This window comes from Hirundo rustica, chromosome 1, assembly GCF_015227805.2.
Source record: "Hirundo rustica isolate bHirRus1 chromosome 1, bHirRus1.pri.v3, whole genome shotgun sequence".
NCBI lineage: Eukaryota > Metazoa > Chordata > Aves > Passeriformes > Hirundinidae > Hirundo > Hirundo rustica.
In genome coordinates this window covers 124,425,801-124,444,815 of record NC_053450.1, presented here as the reverse complement: position 1 = coordinate 124,444,815, position 19,015 = coordinate 124,425,801, and the positions used below count along the sequence as shown (strand labels likewise).

The 19,015-nt window shown below is 40.4% G+C and overlaps 1 protein-coding gene across 1 annotated transcript in view; it reads right to left on the bottom strand.

The window, feature by feature from the left end:
- The window catches only part of RAPGEF5 (Rap guanine nucleotide exchange factor 5), a 159,260-nt gene that overhangs the window by 37,089 nt on the left and 103,156 nt on the right, over window positions 1-19,015 (bottom strand). The gene's annotated exons all lie outside the window — the stretch shown is intronic.

Here is a 19,015-nt window from a genome sequence, read left to right as displayed (position 1 = left end):
CCAGGCTGAAGGTACTTGCTAACAGACCATCCCTACACACTGAAGCTGTAGCACCTCAGGCTAGTTTCCCATTTCAGTGCAATGCTTTCATTCCTCATTCCCATGTCACACTATTTTTAGGATTTTTCCAAACCTTCACTGCACATCACTGGGGTGAAAGCACTGAGTTTCCTCTTGAGTGACAGAGCTCAAGGTAATCTCATGGTGATCTTCAAAAACCCAGTGGTAGAATGGAGATAAGGCCAAGCCTGACTTTTCCTGGAGGAGTGCTACAAAATTATATGGGACAACCATCACAGATGGCAACAAAAGAAAATTTATCTAGATTAAGGTACTTATTTTTTCCTCCTGTGAGGAGGCCCAATGTGACAGGTTACCTGCACAGTCTCCTACATCGCTATATTCAGGGCCTGCCTGTGCAAAGCTCTGAGCATCTTGGTCTTACTGAAGCTGCTTCCAGCATGGGTTGGACCCGATGGTTTCACAACTCCCTTCCAAATGAAATTATTCCAAGTTTTTTAAACTGATTTGATGCCAATTTTAGTAAACTACTCATGCATGATACACGATCTAGAGTATTTGGTTCACACAACAAAATCTTTTCTTTTATGCAAACAGATAACATAATTGGTCTTTGTAACCACAAAATATAAATGTTTCTGTTTGTTTCTCAGGTTCTGAGTTTGTTTTTTATCCCCAAATGGTAAGATTTTCCTCAAGGTTTGAGGGATTCCTTTTGACTGTATTTCTTTTAATTACAGCAAATAGTGTCCCCTTTAACAAGAGAACAGCTCTATCTTTTTCAGATAAGAAAAGAAACATGGACAGAGGCTGAACAATAACAGAAGTGATTTCAGTCATAATGTAGAGCAAAAATATTTTACCAGTATAACTAACTGGTATTAGTTATCAGAAATTATACTAAGATTTAAGTGGTGGATTTACAACTGCAAACACTAAGGGACAAACCATACCTCACATGAAAAAGGCAAGGCTGAGCCCTGATTCCCGTATCCAGATCTTCTCCCTTTTGCTTGTGATCTGGTCCAAACCAGTGCTTTTGTACAAGTGTGCAACCGAGAACATCCCAGCAGCTTTCCACAGCAAGACTGCAATTGCACAATAATTTAGACCGATTTCCCTTACAGCTGCTTTGGACCTTATCAGTAAATTATTGATCCCACAGCTGCAGTGTGCAATGGCAATGAGAATTCATCCATATATCATTCACAGACAGATGCCACGTGGATGAAAATGGATGGATAGTTGATGACATCCCACCCTGTGAGCATGGGATTCAAAATACCTCAAGTGTCTTTTAAAAAAATTAAAATAAGTCTATCTACCTCAACGCATTTAACACTGCTGGTCTAGAAAGAGGCCTGATCAAAGGATGCATAGGTTAAACCCCTTGCACTCAGAAGTAAAACAATTAAATTCTTTATTCTACCCAACATTGTTAAAAATGGTGGAAAGTATTATCTCTGCATAAAAAGAGTATTTTGTCCCAGTAAATGAAAAGACATGGTGAACAGCTTGTTCTCTATCTGAAAGGTCATCTATTCATTCTCATGCACGTCTTTTGGATGGTACAATGAAGCTATTAAAGTTGGAGGTTTCACAAACATTTATTTGGAAACAGCTGAGCTTGAAGTCAACAAACACATTTTAGTTCTTTATTGAACTATGTGACTGTGCAGTGATCCTCACAAAGTCAAAAAGACTTTTTACCAGATTATTTCCCTAAGTTCCTACTCTGTGTAGGTGATACCTGAATTTCAGCAAAATGTAACCATGTGCTCAGAAAAGAAATTAACTCCTAGCTGAAGCAAAACTGCAATGTCATCAATGAACTTCTCTAATTGTTCAAAAGAGTGTGAGTTTATCTTAATAACTGGTGTTTAAAAAACTACTTATATGTTTATTTTATATCCCAATAATCTGTTTTCCAGATCTCAATTCTTCCAGCATCCCAAAGTGTTGGGATGGAAAGAAAGACTGGTTTTACTATAATGTCAGGTTCTTCCTTTTTTGTTTTATTTTCTTGCAAGAACTATGCTGCAGACATTACTAATGCAATTCTCACTCAAAAAAACCCACCCCACAGCAAACCAAACAGTGATGAAAAGTCTGGAACTGTACATTTGTTCAGATAACTTGCAATTAGTTTTAAGCCCTCTGTTCATCTATGTCTCCACGCCCTTCCATTCAGTGTCTGGCTTCTAACAGCCCCACCAAAACAAGGATTATCACTCAGCCCACTTAAAGTTGCACATGAGCATACACAGTGATTTCTTTTATCCTCTAAATGCAGAAGAAATGCTAAGAAGAAAAGTTAATAAATTATGTTTGGTACAGCTTGTGTATAAGCTAAATTTCTTCAAATTGCCTCTGAACATGTTTAGAAATTTAAACTCTAGAGAAATGTTTTGAACAAAAAAGTCTGGATTATACATGTGGTCCATTAATAGCATCACTCATCTGTTAAATTACTTTAACAAGTAAGCAATGAAAGTGCTTTTGCGAGATTAAATATCTATTACCAGACATCACCTGAAGACTTTACAATAGTAATCATATTTTAAAATGCCTGAACTAGCTTGTAGGCATTTCCCCGAAGTCCTACTGTTCACTGTAACTATCTTCTGTATTTTCTTCCTAAATGTCCTGTAATTTAAATTCATTCCAGAACGGTTTCTCATGTCATAGCAGGAACACAAAACCTGAGGGTGTACTGATACTTCAAAAACAATTTGTTCAAAACAAACAAGTGCACACTTGTCAGACACTTTTGGATATTAATACGTGTCCACAAATGATGATTTGCTGGCCTTAATCTTAGTCTACAAATGGAGAGAAAGGGTAACCATGAGAGGATTTATTCACAGCGTATTATTCATTCTGTTACTAATGGCCACTAAGAGCAGTAAATTTGAACGAGGAAGGGACAAGTTGGGCTGACAATTACAAACAAAAGTCTTTCTGGGATTTTTCTGTTAAGTCACATTTGATTTAAGAGTTAAAAAAGGGAATTCCAGTCAACTCATTAATAATTTTCAGTTCACCATACCCCCACTCAGAATGGCAGCGAAATGCATACCCCTTTTAAAATTTTACTCCACGTTCCAGTTTCTGTCTAAATTTGTGACAATTTTCCCTATCATTTCTATAGAAAAAGTTTTTCTTGTGTTTGTAGCAAACAGGAAGAATAAAATGCATAGTAATAGCTGGAAAGGAAAGGATATTGAAAGGGAAATCTTGGTGCAAAAGCTTGTGATGCTGTAATTTTTTTTTTTAATTTCCCTTCTTCATGAATTTTTAATTTAATCTTTTTCTTCTAGACATCAATCTAACTTTTCTTTGTTCCTCGCAATTTTCCCTTATTTCGCTAAGCAATTATTACAAAGTCTGCAGTTAAATTGCAGCTAAGGAGTATTTTATTTCAAAAACAATTTCAAACATTTTAAAGCTTCATTAAGACATGCACCAGAACCAGCGTGAGTCCCATGGCCTCCTGTTCTTGCAGAACTTCAGGGGCAGCCTTAGGCAGTAATCTCACCACACCAATTGTATGAGTTCCATAGGCATAAAAATAATTTAAAAAACAGGCACTGTGCTTGTTTGTTATTAAATAATCAATTTGCACCAGCTTCTGCTGAGATAGTTTCTCCCAGGATATGGAAACTTTCTCCTTCCCCCAGGTGAAATAAAGCATGGACACAGCTCTACCAGAAACAGTACTGCTCGTCCCATTTTTCTGTGATGGACAAGTCCTTCTGCAAGACACATTCAGGGTGCCTGAGGGATAGAAAGAGCAGTATAGAGACACTCTCACCCATGTGAAACATCCAGGGGACATTTGCTTCCAGCTGGTTACTGAAGGACCCAGCAACACATCTACAGGAGAAATTGCAAGTGTATTGTGTGTATAGGGTGATGACAGCCAACTGCAGCAATGGTGTGTTTGGTGGGGAAGGGGGACCTAGGGCCCAGAGACAGTAAATGATAAAATATTTAGATGAACAACACATCATATATTCCCACCTACTGAAAAAATGGACAGGATTCCCTGCTGTTTTCTGTGTGCCCACTTACCTGTCTAACAGGAGAAACCCTTTCTCTCTGAGAAGACAACTCTACAAATACCAGCTCAAGGTGATGGCACAATTATAAATGCCAGGAGGAAAGAATAGGTTTCCTACACTGGTTTGCATGCCAAATCTGATTTTCCAATTTTTTTTTTTTCTCCTTTCTCCACCCTGTTCTCTAGGTAGGCTATCAATTACTTAGGCTTAGGACAGAAATTAATACAGATCTGTAAAGAAAAATCATCTGTGACACACATTTAACAAATCAGAACAGGCAGTACACTTCTTGGTGTTGTCACATCAAACATCTCTTCTCAAACTGGAGCATTTTCTTAAACCACTGCAGTGGTATGGAGCAGCCTCACTTTATTAACTTGTAACATAAACATTTGAAGAGACTTAATCTAAAGGAAAAGCCTTTGTCAAATGGAGTAAAAGTTCAATTCATTCGATTGAATTAGATATATTTGGGGACAGCTCTAAAAAGCAACTATTAAAAAAGCTATCTCATAGAATGAGTGAAGAAGGAAAAGCATGGAAACATTCAAGTGTTACAGATAACTACACATTTCTAACCACCCACCCAGCAATTCATGTGCTCACATATTATTTACCAGCCTGCCTGTGCACCAATGAGCGTCTTTAGACCACCACAGCTAAACCAATAGTGCATACACATCTACATTACAAACATGTCCAATAGCTCAGGCTGCATTTAGAATACATCTATTGCCCTGCTGCTAATATTAGACATACTGTCCAGCTAAGCCAGATATAATTATTCCTAATGCCTGAGTCATTAATCCCTTTATACCCACGGGAAGAGATAACTTGATGACAAATTCCAGTTTCTCCTGGTTTTCGGATCACACTACTACATCCTGAATAGATTTTGGGTTGTTACTTTTAAATGGCTGCCAGCAAAAAAAAAAAAAAAAAAAAAACACAAAACCAAAATGAAAAAACAAACAAAGAAAAGCAGAAAAATAAGCCAAACAAGTCCTCCCACTTTCAGTGACAAACTGACTGCTGAGATGACAAGAACCATTGTCTTTTTCATATCAGACTTCACAGAGCAACTTTTCTGACTCTCTTCTTTCTACTCTCTATAGCATTTCTTTTTCCATGTTCTATCCTTTCCATTATATGCTTATTTAAATATTACTAAAAAAATAAAACTATGCAAAACAAGGCAACAGGATTTAAAACATCCAATGCATAATGGTTTTTTTCTTATAATTGCATGGCTTACAAAAGGCAAATTCCTCTACAGAGGAGTATAAGCATATAGACTCTGTGCATATAGACTCTATATTCCTTTCTCTGCAAGGTTGTATATGTCAGGTACTGTTAGCTGGGGACGGTACTGACAGCGAAATCTGTCACATTGCAAAGAAAAACAAGTAATCTGGGTTTTTTTTTTTGGGGGGGTGGTTTTTTTTTTAAAACTTATCACTATTCTGAACCCAAATCTCTTCGACTCTGCACTGTACAAATCCATCATGAATGGCTGTGCAAGAATTACAGAAAGATTTAAGGGGTTTTTCAGGCTTGTACTCCACACTAAATCGGATTATAAGAAAACATAGATAAAGCACTGGAATGCAGGTCTTTTTCCACTTTATGCAAAGTAGTGATTCAGCTTTCTCCAAGGATTTGCTGGTGGAAGCCAAACCTGTATGAATATTGAAGGGAAAAACCAAACACCAACAACAAAAAAGAGAAAAAAACCCCTGCCTGAATGAACAAGCCACCAGAATTCAGTAACTCATAGGTTAAAACTACTCTTGCCACTGCAGTGGCAAGCCTTAGTCATGCTACAGAACAGCTGTGGTTGTCACTGTGTCTATGAGAGAATTAAACTGAGAGAATGAAAAACCATGCACTGAATTAAAAATATAACACTCTAAACCCTCTGCTTTCCAAACAGAGCAAATAGCTAAGTGTCCTTCCTTTCTGCTCAGCTTACCTTTCAGAAATATAACAAATCAAAAAAGTTCATAATATCTTCTTCATCCTCATCGTGTAAGGACTTCAGTGTGATATATTGGTCATCAGCAACTAGGAACTCCAGCAGCAAGAACTACAAGTGGAGGCTACACACACGTTTTTCAAATATCAATGCAAAGTCTGAGGGACTTTTGTGTGATAATGAAAGCTCTTTGGTGCTGGGGGGGGGGGATATTTTTGAGAAAGACAAAGACAAAGAGAAAAATAAATGTATTTTAGACAACACAGAACAAATTCTAAAACTGTTTAGCTATGCCATTTCCCATTTGTGACCATGGCAAAGATGATAAGATGACCATATGGTCAGCTCCTGACATCCCCTTATGTTAATACACTTACCAGTATTAGCCAGAATTACAAATTTAATAATCGTCAACAGCTCTGTTCTCATTTACATTCAGTGCATCATCCCTACCTTGCAGGACCAGACACTCTTTTGTAACATTTTGTGAGGCTCATCCCCCAGAATATATTTGAGGAAAAAAAGTCAAGAGCTAGACCAGCTGAATCCTTTGGAATTTTTATCCTCCTATAACTGAAAAGCTGGGATCAATAACACTAATGCACCTTCTGACCTCATAGCCCATATTGGAAATACTTTTTTTAAAAAGAAAATATTCACTGATGGAGTTAGCAACACCATACTGATCAGAAACAGTTACAACATGCATCTCTCACAGTCATCAAGAAAAGCAGCCCTATGAGATGGGGTTACAGCTGGGCAAACAGACAGATGAGCCCTGTGCCTGAGTAAAATGGATGCTGATTACTTACCATTCTATAGGGAATAAACAGTTTTTTTCTATTTTAAATATTCAGTCACTTAGTTCAAATTAAACAAAATGAGGGCTACAGCGAAGCATTTTCAAGTTTTTCAGCCTCTCAGTGCTGAAAGCTCATAGCCTTGATAAATTCTTGTCACACCTCTTCCACCCTTCTGCAAAACAAGAAAAATTATAACACACCTCAAGGCAGACAATGCTACATGTAGATTTTTTTGTGTGGTTTAGTTCACATAATACTATGCAATGCTCTGAAACCTTTCAACAATGCAAACACAGGTCCTGAGAGTTGAGCTGTAATCAGAATATTGCTTGTTCTGCAGAAACAGAAAAACAATTTGACAGCAGCAACTTTTTTCAAAGGTAGAAGTTTCTCAGTAATCTGTAATTCCACAGCAATTTACTAAAAATGTCAGGATGTCTCTACGTACAGACAGTAAATGCAAATTGCTATCTGATCTAGCAAGATATTGCTCATGTCTGAGAGGGTGCTGAGAGGTCCCAGACCTCCCTTGCATTCAGCAGATGGCAACGGTGCCCAGGACCTTGCAGGATTAGCCCTTAATTCAAAATCGAATCCTCTAATAGTGCTATGCCACCATGGACAGAGCATGAAGCAAAAAAAAAAATTATGTTGAGAAAGAAAGGTCAGTGAAAAAAAAGAACGTCGATATATAATTTGCTGCTAATGTATTAAAACAATTATAGTAGTTATGTCACCTAACCACCAAGGCACCAAGAAATCAATGTACAAAGGAACAAAGAGCAAGGCACTCAGTTCCGGCATTAGGTTAGAAAACTAAAATACATAAGGGCAAGATATTTAACCCGTACAACCACATTTTTTATTAGAGCACAAAAGTCAGAACTAGGAATCGTTTCTAAGGTCATCTCCCAGAAATTTCTGGCAGTATTTTAACATCTGCAGAATGAATCAAACACATTCTGTCTGGTAAGGTCAAAGATGCTCCTAAAGTTGCATTCCAGTTACTGCTTATTTTGTTAGAGGGACAAAAAGGCCTGAAACCACAGGCAGAGAGCAAATGTCAAACTTGTCCAGCTTTAATGAGGCACTAATTTTTCTGCATAGAAATCTGAAGCTCTCTTTTTTTCCCCAGGTGGGAGGGAGCCCTGGTGATTCATGTGCAGCTATAATGGTCAGAGTTGTTTGAAATTATTGGACAAATCCTCTACGCCTTATACATTTTGAAGCATTAGAACTGTTGCCTATAGCAATCACTCTAAGCTATTGATACTTTTTGTTAAAAAAGTGCTTTTGCTGCAACTAAAACACTGCAGCTTTCCATGCAGTGAAACTTGACAGCAGACAGAGATATTTTAATGCATATCCGAAATCCTCACACAAGCAGAAGGCAGACACTCCTTGTTCACATCAGGCATCTCCCAAAGTACTTGAGAAGAAAAACGCATCCTCTCTTTCCATCGATTGATTAAAATAAGCCAGCCAGGCCAGGATTGCCTGGAGCAGCAGGACAGAGGATAAAAGATTTAATGGTTCTCTTTTATCCTTCTGCCTGCAGACCAGCTGCCTGAGCACAGCCTGCTGTGATGTGCCCTCCTGGGTTTGCACCTCCAGCTTGCACATTGCCTGGCACCCCAGGCACTGGTGTGGCTCAGTGAAAGCTGGATGAGCAAGTACAAGGCAAGGGTCTTCTTTTCTGCTTCTGTCTTGCACAGGAACTTCTCTGCATCAGTGCCATCACCCTCCTCCTCAGGCAGCCAAGGAGATGCACTGTCTCCAGCTCGGACCTCTCACTGACACAAGTTCCAGGTGCTACCAAGAGCTGTCACGGCCTCTGGTGCCAGCAGGACCGGACTTTTTGCTGCCTGGTGGCAGCACAGCACACAGCCACCCTCCAGCGACTGACAGCAGTGCACAGACAGGGTGCACAGTGCACCCTCTCTCCCCTCTGCTACTGGAAGCCTGGTCCTAACAACTGGGTGCTCTAAGGTGCCTTAAGGCTGCTCGAGCCTTTTGTCTGGTCCATGACTCCAGCACACATTCCAGTCTAAAGGGAACTTGAAAATCAGACATTCAGCTTTCAGGAAGTTGGCACAAAGGAAGATACACCTTTGTTGTTGTTGTTGTTGTTTGTTTGTTTGTTTTTGTTTTGTTTTTTGTTTTTTCATCTTTGCTGTCCAAAGCTTACATGGCACTGAAGAATAACCAAGTTTCAAGTTTAGCATGTCTTTGTCATTGCTGAGTGGGAAAATCTACTCCTAGGAAACAATAATCTTCAAATCTAATATTATATATAAGCACAAAAATCATCACATCTTCCAACAATGCTTCAGTTCCTAATTTCTAGATCATTGAGATACTTGAAAACAGTCTGCTTCTCAGTGACATTTCTGAGAACATGAGCCCAAATTTTCTGTTCACAACCCAAAAATACATATATATTTGGATATATATATTTAAAAACTCTTAAGTGGCATTATTTTCAAGTTGAGACTATTAGCCCCAAAAGGCTTTACCTCCAAATCCACTGTATTTGGACAACATCCAGTCCAGCAGATTATGACAACTACAGTACAGTGACCAGAATACATTCCGTGCTGGTACATGACATGGATAAAGGACAGGTCAAACTACTCACAGCAGTGCCCCACCTAAAGCTCTGCAGGTCAGGTACAATGCCTAGACCTCAGCGTGCAGCATTATCCCATCACCTGCTGCCAGCTGCTTTCCATACAACCAGAGGGATGGGTCCCTTAGGGGAACAGAAATGTACAGATCTGCACTGTGTATTTTTAAAAGTGTTTAGCAAGAAGCTTTGATCTATTATTTTCCCCCCTACAAAGCAGCAAGGGGAAATTTCTTTGTGCTTCAGCCCAAGGAAGGAGATATAAGGAGTATCTTGTTTGCCCCTGGGAGCCAAATTACCATAAATATGCTAAGCAGTGCAAACTCCCCAACATGTGGCACTGGAGCATGTGCAGTAAACACCACAGCATCTCTTCAGGGAAGCCTAGCACAACAAAGCCTCCACTGGCAAATCGCTCCTGGCTTTTGTAGGTTTGACAGAATTGCCTATAAAGGGAATGATGGCATTTTCATCTGAGCGAGAACTGTTTAATTTGGTTCAAACCTCTGTACAAGATGGGAATAGCATGCACTAGACTAACGAACAGACCACACATCTCTTCCAGCACAGGAAAGGTTAAGTGGTGGGGTATTTTTGGTGCATTGGGTCATGCACACTGGGTTAGGGTCTTGCATACACAGCTGTGGCCCACTGTCATGTAACCTCAAAAGCAGAGACTCACTTAACATCTTCTGACGTGTGGAGGCAAAAGGCCCAGCAAAGGTGCTGCATGACTGTGACGTGTTACGGGCTCTGCCAGGGAGAGGGCAGAGGGGAGGGAGCAATGCATCCTGCAAACCCCACAGGAGACCCAGACAGACACTGGCATACTGCAATGCCACTGCTGTCAAGAAGGATGCCACTCCCAGCATTTTGCCCAGGGTGTACCGTACTTCAGGCTGATGGGCAAACAATTCTCAGATAGCTCTGAAATATATATTCAATATTTAACAACACTCCTATGACACACAGCAGAGGGGGCTGGTACAAGGGACATGACATCCAAGAGAACCCAAAAACCAAACAGGGCCATGCTTACATCTTGCATTTCCACACCTGTCTTCCTCCCCACTCCCCATGCAGTGAAGCACAGCTTCACACTATAAAACCAGAACAATGAGCACCAGAGCACTCATAAAGCAGCTGCATTTTGCTTCCCCATGTGGTGAATGGGTTCCAAAAAAATCTGATGAATTTCATTACGGTGGTGTTAAAATACATTGTTACACTACATGTAGACTTATTAATAAGATAAAGGTCTTTAAATTATGACCTGAAATTGTACTTGCTACACTGAGACACCCAAATCATTCCAGTGACAGGTTAACATGTAATTAAAGACAGCTTTTATGCTTATTATTATTACAACTTAATGGAAGACAGCAGTAAAAAGAATGCCTTGCACATAGTCTGCATATGTACTAAGAACATCTAAGAACTTCAAACAATTGTGTTTGCCAGTACAACCCTGTGCTGACAGCTGAATGAAAGCAATCACAAAGGTTCTTGCTTGCACTGTTTAAAGATCATACAGGGTAAGACACGAGGAACAGATATTATCCAGAGTTCAGCTGCTTGTAAGTAATAAAACACCTGCATGGGCATATTTTCCCATGGCAGCTGAACTGTGTTTGTGTGCAATTTGGCTGCTTGCAATACACAGCCTCTCAGTGCTACGCTTTTAAGATAGAAGACCCTTACTCTGATAATTTTCAAACTATTTACATTCATTGGGGAGTTCAGCATTAGATCCTTGGTTCAACTGTACTTTAATTACTCAGGGTTTTTTTATTTGGTGTACTTGCTTATTTCAGTTAAATAAAGTGGAAATACTAAGCAATTATAGACAAAAGCACAGTGGGGTAATTTTCTAAAGGTTTATATTCACTTTTGCCATTATTTCAGGTTTTTAGTGCTATTTATTGACTCATTCGCAAAAAAGAAACAGATGAAAAACACAGCTCTCAGACAGGCATAACTTTGGATTGGTATAGTACAGCTTTCTTCCTTTGTTATCTCTCTTTTCCAAGTTTTACAAGATCCTGTGTTTTTCATGCACACACTGGAAAGCATCTACTGCAGAGGATGCATTCTGTATTTCATGGAAAGTGTTCAAATTTTAGCCCTTCATCAAGACAGCCAGCTGTCTCCTGGACTTCACAGGGCACCAAGGAATCTCCGTGACTGACAGGTAAACCCCACCTTTCTGCACAAGCACACACAGATCTGATCCTATGTTAAGGAAAAAGATAAAAATCACAAACTGCAGTAACAGATAAGCCACTGTATTAAACGGTGCCTCTTGGATCATCTGCTCTATGACCATGTTTCACCACTACAGCACCTGCCTGTGACTGGTGCTCACTGCCATCTTTCATTTCTATAGCATTTCATTTCATTTCTATGAAGTGAAGCACTTCGCTTACGGCCTAAAAGAGCATGGTCTTCATAAAAAAACCCACTTTATTTATGCTTTATTTTGCCAGTGTATAGAGAAAAGGAGGCAGATATGGGCTCAGGAGAGGGAGGGAGGTACCTGCCAAGGCTGAGTACACAATCCACTGTCCCATGCAGACAACACCAATGCTTTTGGCTAGCAAAGGTGAGTCAGATGGTGATCTCAGTGCAAATTGCCCTTGCCTATCAGTTTTTCAAACCCTCTTCAAATTAAATAGGCCAACAGCATAATTTCTCTTTTTTTTTTTTTTTTTCAGCTGATTTGCTCATTCATTTAGTCATTAAAGGCAATTATATTTTTTTTTTTTTTTTCTTACTAAGAAGCAGTATGCTTTCTATATCACCACTGCATAGCCCACAGGAAATCATCAATTATGTGATGAAAATCTCAGACTGCAATCACTTTTCCATGGCTGCAGCCTGGTAAACACTTCTGCTACGTGTAAACTTCCTACAGCCTCTTTCAGGTTACAGAATAGCGAGCATGTATTTATTGTTCCTAAAGAGCCTGTCAGAGAAGGTAGCAAAGCATCTTAAAGGAAGACTCTGAGGACTACATACCAACCTTCAGCTAGATGAATAGTTCATATACAAGAACATATATTTAAAAGCGATTGTCCATATCAGTTTTTAGAAACACATCACTGATTACAGAAAACACACAGGAGCTGGAATGAATTCCATTAGGAGCTGCTGTTCTGAAGAAACAGTAGCCCATATCCCAGAAGGACAATGAACTATAATATGCAAGCTCATTTAATCACTGTATCCAATTACAAGGAGGAATAAATCATCACACACATGCCTATGTCTGAATTTTAAAAGGTAAATAGATCATGCATAGTCAAGCCAAATGCTGTGAATCTCTGGATTCACAGATTAGCAGAGGAAGTGGTGCATTCACTTTCCATTTGAAATCTTTTGTTCCATTTGAAGCTTGACTGTACAGAGCTGACATTCTCTGCAGTAAGGGGACGCTAAACCCTGACATTCACCCTAGTGGAGTTTGTGTATGGTCTAAGGACAGACTTTCCTGGTCTCTCTGTCCTGATGCATACCTAAGACACCTAAGTCACAGGGGGTCAGAAGAGGAGTTGGCTTCCTTCCAAACACTACAAGTAGCAGCACTTTGGGCAACTGCTCCTGCCCTTTGCTGTAAACTCCCCCATCCCAGACCTACATGACCACAAGCTCCAGGAAGATCTGAATCCACTCCATTTGTCATGAAAACCCAGTACAGCAGTTTCCTGCAAAGCTGATGGCATTTTCATGTTTTCCAGATGCTTTTAGAAAACTGTTATCAAATATTTATCGTTCTCTGTAATCAAGAACATAGTTGTAACTTCCCACATTACATCTTACTACCCTTCACTCCTTGAACAAATTTCCTGTCCATTAAACTATGATGTAACATGAAATGTCCTGTGGCCCATTTGGATGTCAAAACCCCCACCCCAGAAGGCAGATTAGATTCTCATTAATAATAACACGATCTGTATTCACACATCAAGGAAAAAAAAAAAAACAAAAAAACAAAGCCGTTCAAAGTATTTATGTAAGTTGCACAAGCAGCCCATGACATATTTGCCTGGAGAGATGGCCATCACACTGGAGACTGTTACAAAATTTCCCTCAAGCCAGTGATATTACACACACCTCAGGAAAATGCCTTCTTTGCAATGGGAGAAGCCCAGTTTCAGCTGACAGAGACCATCCTCTGCCTACAGGTTTAGACGTTGCTTGTCCAACACGCTCAGGTTTCCCAACTGATCCCATCCCAAAATCTCCTTGCGTGTGCTTTGGGGATTCTGCCCACAGCAAACCTCAGAGGTCCCACGAAGGCAACACCTCCCCAGGGTGTCACACTGCCCTGGGGAAGGGCTCTGTGCCCTTCAGCAGCACCAGCACTGATGGAGCCTCCAAGGTGTGTGCAAGCTGCTGTGGCCTAGGAGCCCTACAGTGCGCAAGGAGGGAATAGACAGTGTCCCTTTGCTTCCCTGGCCCTGCTCCAGGGACATCCAGGGGAGTGGCCAGCAAGGAGCCTGCAGCATGTCCAGGGCTGCCCCCTCACAACAGGCTGGGCTCCAGCACCTGTTTGTCCATCCTGAGAACCACCTGGCTGCTCCCATGCAGCCTCTTTGTTCAGTGCCTGCAGAGCTGAAGTGGAAGTGAGGAGGCATTTTGCCTGCCAGAAAGCAGGATGCGTGTTTGTGCTGAATTGCTAAATCATCCTGTTGTAGCCTCCCTGCCACTGCTTGATGGCATGTACCAGGATGGGAGTGTTCCACCTGCCTGTTACAGAGTTAAACTCCACAGCCACAGGGTCAGTTAACACCTACGGACAGTAAGAGGAGAAGCTGTAGTCACCTTAATAGGCAAAACGTTTGCATTTGCCCAATTATTGGTGGTTTTCACTCTCTGGGGCAATGCTATATGGCCACTGCTGCTTTAAGGCTTTGAATGAAAACCCTTTGACAATGGGGATCTGACAAATGCTGTTTGTTTGTGGATGTTTTTCACTGTTGTTTGTTTGCTTCCAGCTTGTGGCTGTGCATCCCCCATGATGTTACTAACAGTATCAGCAAACAAAATCCCAGGGACAAGGGGGTAGGGAATTAAACCCAACAAGGGTTTCATTATTGTATTGATGCTGGGAGCTCTGAACTCATGGCTGGGAAAGAACAAAACCAGGATCTGGCTTTCTGATTTTAACTGCAGTGATTCCTAGAGAGAGGTCAATTAGCCCTAAACTCCAAGAAATGGATGTGAAGAAGGTTAAAGGAGGAGGGATAATGGCAGGAGGAGGATGCAGGGTGTCGAAAAAGGAAAAAGAAAAGAAACTGAAAAGCAATAAAATGTGATGTATAAAAGCTTCCAGCAGTCCCAAGTCAGACAGCATGATTTCTCCATGATTACATCTCTCATTCTGGCAATTTGTATCTCCATCAAAACTCAAGTTCAAGCAAAAAAATAAAATCACAATTCATGCCACATGCCATCGCAAGAAAACCAAAGTTTTTTATTGTTAGCTTCCAACAAAAATTGACCCATCAATGCTGCCACTTTATTTACATTCACCTATTTTCCCCAAACCCTCACCCCAAAATGTTTTTGCACTCAGTGGCCTTGTAGCCATCACATTTTCACATCAGAGAGAAAGTATGATCTTGGTTTTAGAAGGATCTCACAAGCTTTTCTGAACTAAGACAAGGTCATCTCATGATCTCAGCCTGGCTTGGGAGACAGTGGTGTGAGCTGCTGCCACAGCTACAGCTCACATTGGTATTTTTCACCTTGTCTAAAAGATGGGACAAGTAATGTATTTTATTGCAGTAACTGATGCTATTCTGTAAAGCTCTTTCTGTCAGTGCCAGCTATACTCCACGAGGGTAACTGAAATCTCATGAAAAACCTTTGGCTGTCAAAGTGCTGTAATTCTACTCCTATTTCAATCTTTGAAAGGATCAAAATTGACTCAAAAAAAAAAAAAAAAAAAAGAAAAAGGCAGGACTATGCCAACTACATAGACTCTCATAAAAGGTGCTATACGCCCCAAGTAATCCCAAACTAGATCAAACCTTTCCCTCTAAAAAAAGCAACAGCAATTAAAAGCCTGCATTATGAGCTTACCAACTGCAGATAATGCACAGAGCTTCTGAATTTATGCTCAGTGCATTCTGCTCCATTATCTCCTTTATAGACAGGCCCCTCCTTTCTCACAAAAGTATTCCTACTACAACCATCTATTTCTACATCCAACAGACAATCTTCTCCCTTGCCCAATAAAATCAAAACCTAGCAAAACATCACAAACCACAGCGGAACAGCCTACCAACCTCTTCCAGCACACAGCAAATTTGGGCTTTAGCAGCTGCTGTCTCACCTGCTCTTTTTCTCCCTTTCCCTTGAACATGCTACAGAAGGCAGCAGCCAGTGTTAGGGCAGGGCAGAACCTGGTTCTGCTGCACCTGGCAATCCGGAGCGTGCTGGCTCCAGTTTGCCAACGCCTCAGACTTTTCTCAAGCAATTGTGTTTATTCAGCTACACAGCAAGCAGAGGCTGCAATGCAGCCCAGGGTGCCCAGCTATTAAGGGAGGTCATAAGAGCCCACAAAAAGAGCCCATTGGGAAATAGGCAGAAATCTATACCAATTAATGGTTCACAAATAGGTCTTGGGTTGTGGCTTTTTGTTCTTAATCTCCCCGGGTGACCTCTAAGCCCAGGGATTTACAGAAAGCAGTAAAGTGGGAAAGAAAAGGACTGCCTAAGTGCACTGCACAACCAAGCATCACCTAACGGCGGTAACAGGGAGCATGACAGGGAGCTCAGTAAAGTAATAATTGTAGTTTGTCTACAGCTAAAACCAGTCCCGCTCTTGCTCACAAAAAGACCAAAGCTGCTGCTTCCATAGTACAGTGAAACCGTTTGAACTCAGGGCATGTTGAGAAGGATTGTGGGGGAAGGAGGAATTAACAGCATGAGAGTAAATTTAGTTCACAAGAGAGAAAAAAACCGCTTTGAAGAACAGATTTCTTTCAGATTCTTAATACACAACCTCAAAGCACAGGTCTGCAGTGAATCCATCCTTCCTCCCTGGGGGGGGGCGGAATGAAGGCGCTCCTTATATTCCTCAGAAAAATCTTAATCTCACAAGAAAATCATTGTATTATAGCATCTTGGAGCACTGGAAACACTGGAATTCAAACTCTGAACACAGCACGTGAATCGTATTCCTGGACTCAGAGATACAGCAAGCACGTCAAGATGCAGTTTTATCTTTTCAGCATTGTTACATAAAAATTCCACCATTCCATAAAAGCTTTTTTAAAAAAAAAAAAAAAAAAAAATCTGAATTTCAGAGCACCATCTCTGAGTTTTAGAACCTGCTTTCAGGAAGAAATGCATTGCTGTATCCTGAGAACAAGGTTCCAACTCAACAACCATTGCAGTAAGTGCTAATAGCAACGCGGGAGTCATCAGCGTACAAATGCCTACTTAGGTCAGCAGCTAGGGAATCTTGGTGTGATTGAAGTACCTGGATGACAGTGCCCAGCTTTTCAACAGCTTGCAGATCAGGGTTTGATAGTAAAAGGCCTTAAGAAGGAAGAAAAGGAGTACAGAAGAAGGAAATAAAGAAGGAAGAAAAAGAGCGGGTGAGAACGATAAATGGGGACCTGTGGTGAAGGGCCCCGTGTTCAGGGTTCCTGAAGGACAAGGTGGTCTGTGGCTCCCGCTGAAGGAACAGGGTGTGTGGACACTTTATAAGAAGCAGCAACACTGATATTTCATTTTTACAGTTCCAGTTCCTACTCTCACAGCTAACTGACCTGCCAGCCCACACTCCATCTGTTGCTATTCCTCTTATGCTACTCTCTTAAAAATCAGGCCCCATTTTTCGTCTGCTTGAAACAGCACTTTTTAGATAATGTACATGTTTTATAGTCGGCTTCAGTGAGCCACATTCTGTGAAAATATGAAGCAGGGCTGTATCTGGGGGCTGAGAGGATTTAGAAAGCAGTGTCCTCTCTGCAACAGAGGTTATCCCCTCCCATCATGTTCTTGGTGGTTTGATCAAATTTCTGCAGGGAAATTGATGTCTAGTAAACAGAAGTCAGCAAGAACTACCACAGTTTAGATTAGTTTCAGAATTTGGCTATGATCTTTTGCTAAGCTGATGTTGACTTGTTTTGGTTTTGGTGTTCTTACGGCTCACTAGAGGCAGTACGACATTAGTTGCAACAGGAGGTACTTGGCCCGCCTCATCTCCAGACCTGCAGCTGTGGAGCTGACCTAACCTCCTGTGTAGCATCTGAGCCAGACAGGGAATCAACCTAAGTGGTTGGTGTATATTTAAGATGACAGATCTCTTGATGAGAGAGATTTCTTTGGCATGACCCCTGCGCAGTGACTCAGTTTTCCCCTTCTACTTCATGGTCCTCAGTCCAAACCTTCTGACCTGGGAACACAAGTTATTTCTGCTACATTTGACACTGACCACACTTGAGTGATTAGAAAAGGATTCAGACTAAGGCAGAAACTAAGATGCAACATCTGCTATTTTTTTGCCACTAAAATACAAGAATTTTTATTAAGTCCTCCAATACTTTTTTATCCCTTCCATACACTTCTTGGCTTAGCACCACCAGACAATTAGGAATAATCAAAGGCACCATCCTGGGAAAAGTTCTGTAGAAACACTTTTCAAATATACAAACATGTCTCTTTATGATCTCAGCTACTTAATGCATCTGGTTTTATATATATATATTTTCATATATATATATATATATATATATATATATATATATATATATAAAATTTCAAGTATCTGAAACACTTACTCCACTGATTTGATACTTATAGCACCTAGACTTCAATGTTTTGAGGGCAAAAAGGATGTTACAAGTAACTGATTAAATATCTTTAGGGTTACATTTCCAGCAACGTTACCAAATTCCCAGATTACCAAATCTTATGTTCCTGGTACCTAAACAAAATGCTTCTATCACACAAGCTTATTTTGCAGTACAGCAAATGAACATTTTCTGCCTTTTCTGACTTAAAAGCCTTTCCCAAAGAAAGGCAAATTTCAAAAGAAAATTATTTTTATCCCTAAAAATGTTCTCCTGATAGACCTACACTTCCCAATTCTTTTCTGCTTAAACAACTAAGATCATCAAAAACCCTGACATTGTCTACAATGCACATCTTCATAATAAATGGTTTCACACTAGGCTTTCATGACAGCTCCTTATCACTTTCTCACATAGCAAAAGGTGGCAACTGGCAATAATAAATCACTGAATTACAGGGAAAAGACTGAAAAACTGAGAATACTATGATCCAATTGGCTGTCATATAGAATGGGTAGCTTTTTCTTCTACAAATTTTATTCAAACACAGAACATTAAACACTTGGGGCTTTACTAGGTATTCTTACATTGAGTAGAAAAATAATGTATTTAGGTGCCTGCAGTGCACAAAGCACATTGGTGCACCTGGGCACACCGAAACCATGTGTTTTCCTGATGGCTGCCTCAGTTACCTTCTCTTCCTGAAAGGGTCTAAC